The sequence below is a fragment of the Eptatretus burgeri genome, chromosome 13 (genome assembly GCF_056783735.1).
Source record: "Eptatretus burgeri isolate ZD-2024b chromosome 13, Ebu_testis_v1, whole genome shotgun sequence".
NCBI lineage: Eukaryota > Metazoa > Chordata > Myxini > Myxiniformes > Myxinidae > Eptatretus > Eptatretus burgeri.
Genome location: NC_140973.1, coordinates 44,955,831 through 44,965,826, shown reverse-complemented (window position 1 = coordinate 44,965,826; position 9,996 = coordinate 44,955,831).

Below are 9,996 nucleotides of genomic sequence, written 5' to 3'. Positions count from 1 at the left end.
CAGCGTGAAGTCGAGAAAGGTGGGAGGCAGGAGCACCAGCCCAGAGGGGAGAGCAGTACTCCATCAGGCTACGGACAAAAGCTTTGTAAGTGGTCAGGAGCTCAAGAGGGCCGAGGAAGGACTTTGCACGACGGAGGATTCCCAGTCGGCGACTGGCTTTTGAGGCAAGGTTGGAAATGTGACTTTCCCAGGAAAGGTCATGGCAGATAGTGAGACCCAGAAGCTTGAAAGAAAAGACTTCTTCCAGAGGATTGTTGAGAAAGTGGATGGGGGGGTTTTGTAAATGGTCCTTTCGAAGAGACATAGTGAGAGTGTGAGATTTGTCTGGATTGAAAGACATGTTCCACGTGTTGGACCAGTTTGTGATTTTATCCAGATCTGCAGTGAGCGAAGAAGCTGCTGCTTGCCGGTCTGAGGGATGACAGATGGTACGGCAGAGGGTGGAGTCATCGGCAAAGAGAAATAGAGGATTTTCCAGAGAGTCCGAGAGATCATTGATGAAAACCAGAAAAAGAATTGATGAAAACTCTCATAGCGCGGCCCAGCACAGAGCAGAGCTCCCGTCCTCAAGGGATCCTCCAACCCAAGCCTCCGAGTAGCCAGATTACAGGCGCACACCACTACGCCCGGTTGTGTGAAAACCTCACACTAAATAACTTATTTGTAACTCATTGAGGTATAAAACCTCATATTAAATAAATTATTTGTAAGTAGTTGAGGTGAAACCCTCACATTAACTACTTTATTTGTATCTAGTTGAGGTGTAAAACCTCACACTAAATACCTGTTTCTGGAACGAGTTGAGGTGAAAACCTCACACTAAATACCTTATTTGGAACTAGTTGATGTGTAAAACATCACATTAACTACCTTATTTGTAACTAGTTGAGGTGTAAAACCTCACACTTAATACCTGTTCTTGGAACGAGTTGAGGTGAAAACCTCACACTAAATACCTTATTTATAACTAGTTGATGTGTAAAACATCACATTAACTACTTTTTTGTAACTAGTTGAGGTGAAAACCTCACTCTAAATACCTTATTTGTAGCTAGTTGAGGTGTAAAACCTCACATTAAATACCTTATTTGTAACTAGTTGAGGTGTAAAACCTCACATTAAATACCTTATTTGTAACTAGTTGAGGTGTAAAACCTCACACTTAATACCTGTTCTTGGAACAAGTTGAGGTGAAAACCTCACAATAAATACCTTATTTGTAACTAGTTGAGGTGTAAAACCTCACATTACCTACTTTTTTGTAACTAGTTGAGGTGAAAACCTCACTCAATATACCTTATTTGTAAGTAATTGAGGTGTAAAACCTCACATTAAAGGTCCCATGACACACAAAAGTACTGAAATTTCATATATACTAGTGCGGGCCCGTAGGTGTGTGCCCGTAAGTGCGTGCTCGTACGTGCAGCTTCGTTCCTTCGCTCTCGTAAACGACGACTGGATTTGGGCATTGTTTCAATTAGATCGGACCAACCGTATTATAAATGGCCAGAACTTGGGAAACCTGGGAAACAGCTGAAACGGATGAAGAACGATATCAAACCTTGAAAAGGCACATACTCAGGTCCCCAGCGTCGATTGTGATGTCATACCAAACGAAGAAGAAGAAGAAGAATTGTGACGTCAATCGTGCAAAAACCCCCCCCAAAAAACAAAAATATATAAACATTAATTGTGACGTCATTCGTGACGTCATAGCACTGTGTCTTGTCATTGGTCGATAAATAAATTGCCGTAACTTGGGAACCGCTTGTCTGATTAATATCAAACCTTGAAAAGGCACATCCACGGGTCCCCAGCAATATTCCTGGCAAGTTTCAATCAGATCGAACCGGTGGTTGTCGAGAAACGGTGGTCACAGACAGACACACACACAGACAGACAGAGAGACAGACACACAGCAGGCCCGTAGGTGCAGGCCCGTAGGTGCGTGCCAATATGTGCAGCTTCGTTCCTTCGCTCTCGTAAACAACGACTGGATTGGGGCATTGTTTCAATTAGATCGGACAAACCGTATCATAAATGGCCATAACTTGGGAAACACCTGGGAAACATACTCAGGTCCCCAGCGTCAATTGTGACGTCATATCAAACGAAGAAGAAGAAGAATTGTGACTCCCCCTCTCTCGCCCCCCTCTCGTTTGTCGACGTGTGTCAACTATCGCGTAACGTGCCTACAACACGTAACTCATAGGTTAGAAATAGGTTTCGGGTACGCTAAACATTACCTCGACGTGTTTCGTCTAATGAGTAACTTACAAGTAACGTGTGTCAACGATCGCGTAACGTGGCTATAACTTATGGCCAGCATTATGCGGAATGTGTGAGTCATACGCTGGCATAAGTCTTAAAATTTCAAGCATGGAAAATTTGAGGACAACCGAAAAGTACAACGTTTAAAGCCAGCATACTACGACGTATGGCAGTGTTTTTCAGCGTGCTCTCAATGTTATCAAAACTTACCCATAACGTATTCGACGTGTACCAGCGTTTTACACAAATTTTCCAAAAATCGGCATAAGCTGGCTAAAACGTCAAGGTGTGACTGGGCCTTAACTCTTGTAACTGAACTGCCCTGTCTCAACTCTGCCAATCACTTTATTGGACCCGGCTTCTGTCTTTTCAGACGTCCACCTTCCACAGTGCAGCCATTCTGATCGGCTGGCGCTCTGTGATACAGCAATTGAGATTGGCCGCAATGCCTCATAAGTGATGGAAAGGATAGAAAAAGTGGAAAGGACTGGGCAATGCATCTGACATTTACGTGAACGCCGAGCCATGCCTTAAATTGCTGCGCTAAAAGATAGCGCTGTGTTTGATGTATAACATTGAAGCATTACTGGTTGGATTTGTGTTGTTTCTGGGGTGAATGTTGCATGTGGTTTGGTTCTGTAAAGTGTTTAGAAGTGCTTGAGAATGAGGAAAAAAAGCAATGGGATAGTTCTAATGACATTCACAATGCATCTTTCCCTTCCACTGATATGAGGGGGAGAGGTAATTTAGCGAGACAAAATACTACAGATGTAACTACACTAGGGATCCCTTATGTGTTGGTATGCGTCTCCCTGGGGCCTCCGAAAACTGTAACACTGTATATGAAGAACTTTGTGTCAATACAAATACAAACACAAGAATAGCTGATGGTGAGACTTAGAAGTTCAAGTGATTGAACAGCCTGAACCTCTTCCAATGGTTGACCATTGCCCTTTTATATATTATCAAATCCCGTTCTCGCACATGACAAGATTTTAAAGTCAGGGGGTGCCGGGTAGAGGGGTCATCCACTGTTTCGTCTTGCTGGGCATGCGAATGATGGCCCTACATGTGGATTTCAATGCATCCATCACACGCACTACGATATGAAAGATTTAAATTGTAACAAACAGAAGAACAAAAACTTGACCGTCCTCTTCATCAATGATCTTCAAGTTGAGGTTGACTCAGATTTGAAGCTCTTTGCTGATGACACCAAGTTATACAGAGTTTGTGGATTCCAATGAGGATGCTGAAGCACTAAAAAGAGATGTTGAGGCAGTCATTGATTGGTCGAGAAAGTGGTAACTGCTATTTAAGGACAAATGTAAAGTAGTGCATTCTGGAAGGAACAACCAGAAGTATGCATACTCAATGAAAAATGACTACACAGAAGGAGATTAAATTTGAGAAGGAGGAAAGAGACCTGGGCATTCTATTTGATGAAAGCCTAATGGTCAGCTGTCAGGCTGTGAATATCAAGTTAGGAATTATCAAGTGGTGTTTATCAGCCTTACAAAGGAAAGGATTTCTGCAACTTCACAAGTCCATCATATGACTTACATTGGAATACCAATTCTGTATGGTGTCCAATGCCGAAGAAGAATGAAGACGGACTGGAGAAAGTTCAACAGAGGACAACCAGGCTACTCCTCAAGTTAAGGCATCTGGAATATCCAGACAGATTAAAGACCCTGCACTTTCCCATGCTAGTCTACAGAAGCAAAAGGGCAGAACAAATCCAGATTTTCAAGATAACAAAAAATAATTGATAAGATTAAAGCTGGAAAATTCCTTGAACTGGATGAGGGGTTGAGAACCAGATATCGTGGACTTTAAATCAAGAAGCAACGATGCCGAACCAGATGAAGGCAGAACGCATTCTCAATCAGGAGCATCAATAATTGGAATACACTGCCTAAGGAAGCTGTCAGGCCAGACACACTCACGAAATTTAAGATGGAACTGGAGGTACACAGGGCAAACCATCCAATGAAGTATGGACCCAACCAAAGATGAGCACAGGAACAAAAAGACAAATAAGCATCGCTTTCATACTATATCATCAAGTAAATCAAGTAAGTAAATCAGGTAAGAATGGTTTGTGTGCACACCCACAAACACAACGAACCGCGAAGGATGAACCAAACAATGTGACCCTCACATCACACAGGAAGTTGTAGGCAAGTAGGGATGGCAAACCACCTCATACAGGATAAATTATGTTCATGTGCTGAGCAGGCCAATGCGAACACATATCAACTTTGAAGGCATCCTGTCAGCTGTTTTCTCTCGTAACGTGAATAAAAGTAAATTTAAAAAAATTAAAAAAATCAACATTCGCATAAAAAAAGAAGGCAAAAACAGTTAAATCTTCCAATAAATACAACGAGATGGTAATCATAGACTACTTCCCCCACACAGTCTTGAGTAGGACTTGATGCGAGTCAACTCTTCTGGTGGCAAATTTGCAAATAGAATAAATTAAATTCAAATCAAATGGAAGACCAAATAGGTGCGTGCAGTCCTGCATTGGAGTCATCAGAAGGAACCCGAACAAGAGAAAAGCAAAGATGAAGTCATCAGGGAGAGGCCTGAATAGGACTCGGGTTTCAGCGGCGACTCCTCTACCCTCAAACCCATCCAGGCACAGCCAAGTGAGTCATATTTAAATAAATAATATAAAAAAGAACCAAGATCAAAAAATTAAATAATTCTGGCTGCCAGACTATATGTTTGATCAGGTTGAAATATAAAACATATATTCCCCATCACTACTATATCATAATTTTAAAGTTTCATGTCGATTGATGCAGCGGTTCAAGAGATAGAATTAAAAAAATATATTTCCTTCAATCCAATATGGCTGGCAAAGCATGTGACTTATCAATGATTTATGAACACCCTGATATCCCCAAGACTTGAGGAACGTGTGTGTGAAGTTTCCCCTCAATCTGTTCAGCCGTTCTGGAGATTATTTTTTCATGTTTTCGGGTAAAGCCAATATGGCTGCCAAACCATGTGACCTATGATGTCATAGGTGGGAAATTTTATGTTCCTTTTGGATAGGCTGTCATACCTGTAAGGTTTCTCAATCTTTTTCAGCCTTTCAGATGTTGTTTTTAGATCCTCGTGGAGGATCTCGAAGTCTTACTCACGTTGTTGTTCTACATCTTCTTGTGGACTTTTTTATTTCACAGCCTACAGTTTTCATCGAAACTTCCTGAAACTTAGCATATACATGTAAAACTTGGCATATACATGTAAATACCCTGCGCAGACAGTAAGGATCTCTGATTTTGAAAATTCCTCCGAGAAAAAAAGTTATGACGTCAAAATATCTCCGTAATGGAAATCGCCTAAAAATTATCTCCGAAACTCGGCAAGTTTTTTGAATTCTGTTTGCGGGAATCGAACAGGGCATTAGCAGAGATGAATTACCGCACATATGATACATCACTATGACGTCATATCAATTTTTATGACGTCATTCCAATTTTTTGACATTTTTGTTTGACAACCCAGAGTTTTCATCGGATCTTCGTGAAACTTGCCATGTATATGCAGAAAGCCCACGCGCAGGCAGTAACCATCTCCGATTTTGGAAATTCCTCCGAGAAAAAAAGTTGACGTCATAATATTTCCGCTAATGGAAATCGCCTATACCATTATCTCCGAAACTAGGCAAGCCGTTTGAATTTTGTTTGCGGGAATCAAGCCGGGCATTCGGACAGATAACTTATCGCAAACCTGATACATCACAATGACGTCATATTCGTTTTTATGACGTCATCATTAAGAGGACGAAGATCTTAGCTTATTTGAGCTTGTTTTGTTAATACGGCTGCTGAACGTGACCGATGAAGTCATAATTATCTTGCCAAAACGAAGTTTTTGCAAGATATGTTAGTCAGCTTGTATGTTTTTTTTTTGTTTGTTTGTCTGTAATCATGTATAAAAAATTCTGCAGAGCACAGTTATCATTGGAAATTTTTGTAACTTTGCATATCAGAGGCCTATAGAGGTCCCTTTCAGCGCACAAAATTTAAGGTCAAGGTCAAAGGTCAAGGTCACTTTGTCGCAAATCAGGGGAGTCGACGAAACCCTTATTTTTTGAGTAATTTTGATCGGATCGTCTTCAAACTTTATGGAAATATAGTTCATGGTCTGGCGCTCAGCTGATTCATTTTTGGTGGCGATTGGCCTTGACCTTCATATGTTTTTTTTTTTTGTCTGTAATCACGTATAAATCACTCTGCAGAGCACAGTTATCATTGAAAATTTTTGTAACTTCGCATATCAGAGGCCTATAGAGGTCCCTTTCAGCCCATAAAATTTTGAAGGTCAAGGTCAAAGGTCAAGGTCACTTTGTCGCAAATCAGGGGAGTCGACGAAATTTTTTTTTTATTATTTTTGAGTCATTTTAATCGAATCGTCTCCAAACTTTATGGGAATGTAGTATATGGTCTGGCACTCAGCTGATTAGTTTTTGGTGGCGATTGGCCTTGACCTTCATGGTCATTGGCCTGAGGTCAAACATATTTGACCCCAAGGTCAAATTTTCAAGTTTTAGGAACCATATCGTGTTGTACCTCAAATTGAACACCTCGATGAGTGCTTTCTTGATATGTCAAGCTTGAGACATTATGACGTCATTTGGTGACGTTATGAGGCAAACACATTTTTCATGGTTATTCTGTAGAACGATTCTCATCGGAATCTCTCGTCGGCAGATATTCCTCAAGGAGTCGCTCCTGGTGGATAGCAGCTCTGTTCACCTCAGTGTGACCCTAAAGAAGTCACACTTCTTTACCGGTCCGTCTGCAACCGGTCTTTACCGTCTGCAACCGGTCCAGACGGCATCAGCCCACGTGTCCTCAAAGCCTGCTCTTCTGCTCTTGCTCACCCTCTCTCTGTTCTATTCACCCTCTCATTTTCCCAAGGTCATCTGCCATCTGCTTGGAAATCTGCTAACATCACTGCCCTGCATAAAAAAGGTGCAAAAACAGATCCCTGTAACTATAGACCAATCAGCCTTCTCCCAATCATCAGCAAGGTTATGGAATCCATCATCGCTTCAGACATGAAATCCTTCCTCTTCTCCAATGGCTTGATTTCCAATCATCAATTTGGTTTCAGACCAGGTCACTCTACCCTAGATATGCTGCTACTGCTCTCCCATCAATGGATGGAGGTCCTCAATGCCAGACAGGAAATCCGAGCCGTATCCCTGGACATATCACGTGCTTTTGACACAGTCTGGCACCCTGCCCTACTCACCAAACTCTCTTCCCATGGTATTCAAGGCCATCTCCACTCATGGCTCGCAGACTTCCTCTCCTGTCGCAGTCAACGTGTGGCCCTAAATGGAGTTCTTTCATCCCCTCTTCCTGTGCAGGCTGGAGTTCCTCAAGGTAGCGTTCTGGGCCCTGTTCTTTTTCTGGTTTTCATCAATGATCTCTCGGACTCTCTGGAAAATCCTCTATTTCTCTTTGCCGATGACTCCACCCTCTGCCGTACCATCTGTCATCCCTCAGACCGGCAAGCAGCAGCTTCTTCGCTCACTGCAGATCTGGATAAAATCACAAACTGGTCCAACACGTGGAACATGTCTTTCAATCCAGACAAATCTCACACTCTCACTATGTCTCTTCGAAAGGACCGTTTACAAAACCCCCCATCCACTTTCTCAACAATCCTCTGGAAGAAGTCTTTTCTTTCAAGCTTCTGGGTCTCACTATCTGCCATGACCTTTCCTGGGAAAGTCACATTTCCAACCTTGCCTCAAAAGCCAGTCGCCGACTGGGAATCCTCCGTCGTGCAAAGTCCTTCCTCGGCCCTCTTGAGCTCCTGACCACTTACAAAGCTTTTGTCCGTAGCCTGATGGAGTACTGCTCTCCCCTCTGGGCTGGTGCTCCTGCCTCCCACCTTTCTCGACTTCACGCTGTCGAAACCAGGGCTTTTAAGATCATTGGCATCTCCCGCAATGAAGCTGAGTCTTTGGGCCTCTCACTCAATCACCGCAGGTTGGTCGGTGGTCTTTCTGTCTTCTACCGACTCCTCTCCAGCCTTGCCCCCCTGCTCTCTCTGTGATTTGTCCCAACCACATTTCCACAGGGCGCTCAAGGTCCGCCAACAACCCCCTTCTGGTAAAACTACCAAAATCACGAATCACTGCTCATCTTCACTCTTTCATTCCTCTTTTTTCCCGCCTTTGGAATAAACTTCCTCACTCTATTCTTTCCCATTCTTCCCTCCAGGCTTTCAAAACAGCTGTTCACCACCACCTCTTATCTTCCCCCATCCAAATCCTCGATCTTTTCTACCCCCGATAATCCACCCAAGCCCACTTCCTTCAATTCTCCTGCTTTCCTTCCTGAAAGTCCCTTTAATGTCCATCTTCCCCTCGCCATGTTCCCCATCCCATCCCCATCCCTCTCCCTTCCACAGTTCACCTGTGTCTGTTCCCCAATGTTTTGTCCCTTCCACTCCCGCCCCTCTTGTCTCATGCCTCCTTGCTGTGAGTTGTGTGTTAGCTCTCATACGAGCCTCGACCAAGGTATACAAAAAAAAAAAAAAAAAAAAAAAACACGTGGTCACCTTTTGGCAAGATACGGGTCACCCTGCGGGTGACATTGGTTTATTTTATTTTTTTTCTTTCTGTTGACCCATTTATCCCTCGATGACCCTCAAATTTTTTCATACTGATCGTATGTAGCGTTATACGTATGCAATTATGATGTCACAACGAAGGCACCTATGATATCCTAAGGAAAAAAAAAACAAAAACTTATTCCCCATGGGGAGGGAGTACTTCACATGTGGCAAGTTTGATTTTTTTCCATCGTGTGGTTTCCTCATTCTTGGAGGACTTGACGACACAACCACGTGACCTATGACGTCATAATTATCATTAAAACACTCGACTTGAGAAGTCGCACCTTTCGTGAAAAATTTCGTGTCAATCCAACAGGCGGTTCCAGAGAAAAGGGAAAAATGCAGACACGTACGTACGTACGTACTACGTACGGGACCGATTACTTAACCGCGCTGTTCGTTTCGTCAGAACGGGCTAACTATTGTGTAACTAGTAATAAGCACGGCAAATTATCAGAGATCGATCGATCGTTTCCTTATATACCAACATCGTCCACTAGATGACGAACTGGCGGGAATAAATCTACCTCACCCTCCCTGACGTCGAACTCTCGCGAGAAACGAGATCTCGTTCACGTGACATTTAATCATGTTAAAATGGACAACCGTCCAGGTCATGGAGATCGCTTCAACACATCAACCAAGATTAGCGTTAAAATAGTAATTTAAGGAAGTAGACGACGGCACTAAAACAACTGTAATAAGAATTATCTTTGTATATAATTTCCACTGCTGTTTTACCCAAAGACTAACAATATAGGCGGTGTATGGCGCGCATCCTGTTGAGATACGTCAGTCGCTTTTTCTTCAGTTTTTGAAAAATTAGAGCAGTAGTCACAATTTAATGCATTATAAAGTGTAATATATACACAATATATAACATTTGTTAAAGATTTCGTAAAAAAAACCCCCCAAAAATCCGAAAAACGTAAAATTAACCACAAATCTATGGACAAGGTGAGTGTGTTATTACCAATGAGCTTGTTATCGCTCGTCAAGCAGACGTTCCTCTTCCTCCCTCATGTGCAGCACAAGGCTGTGGGTAACATCATTGGTTGAGGAGGTAAC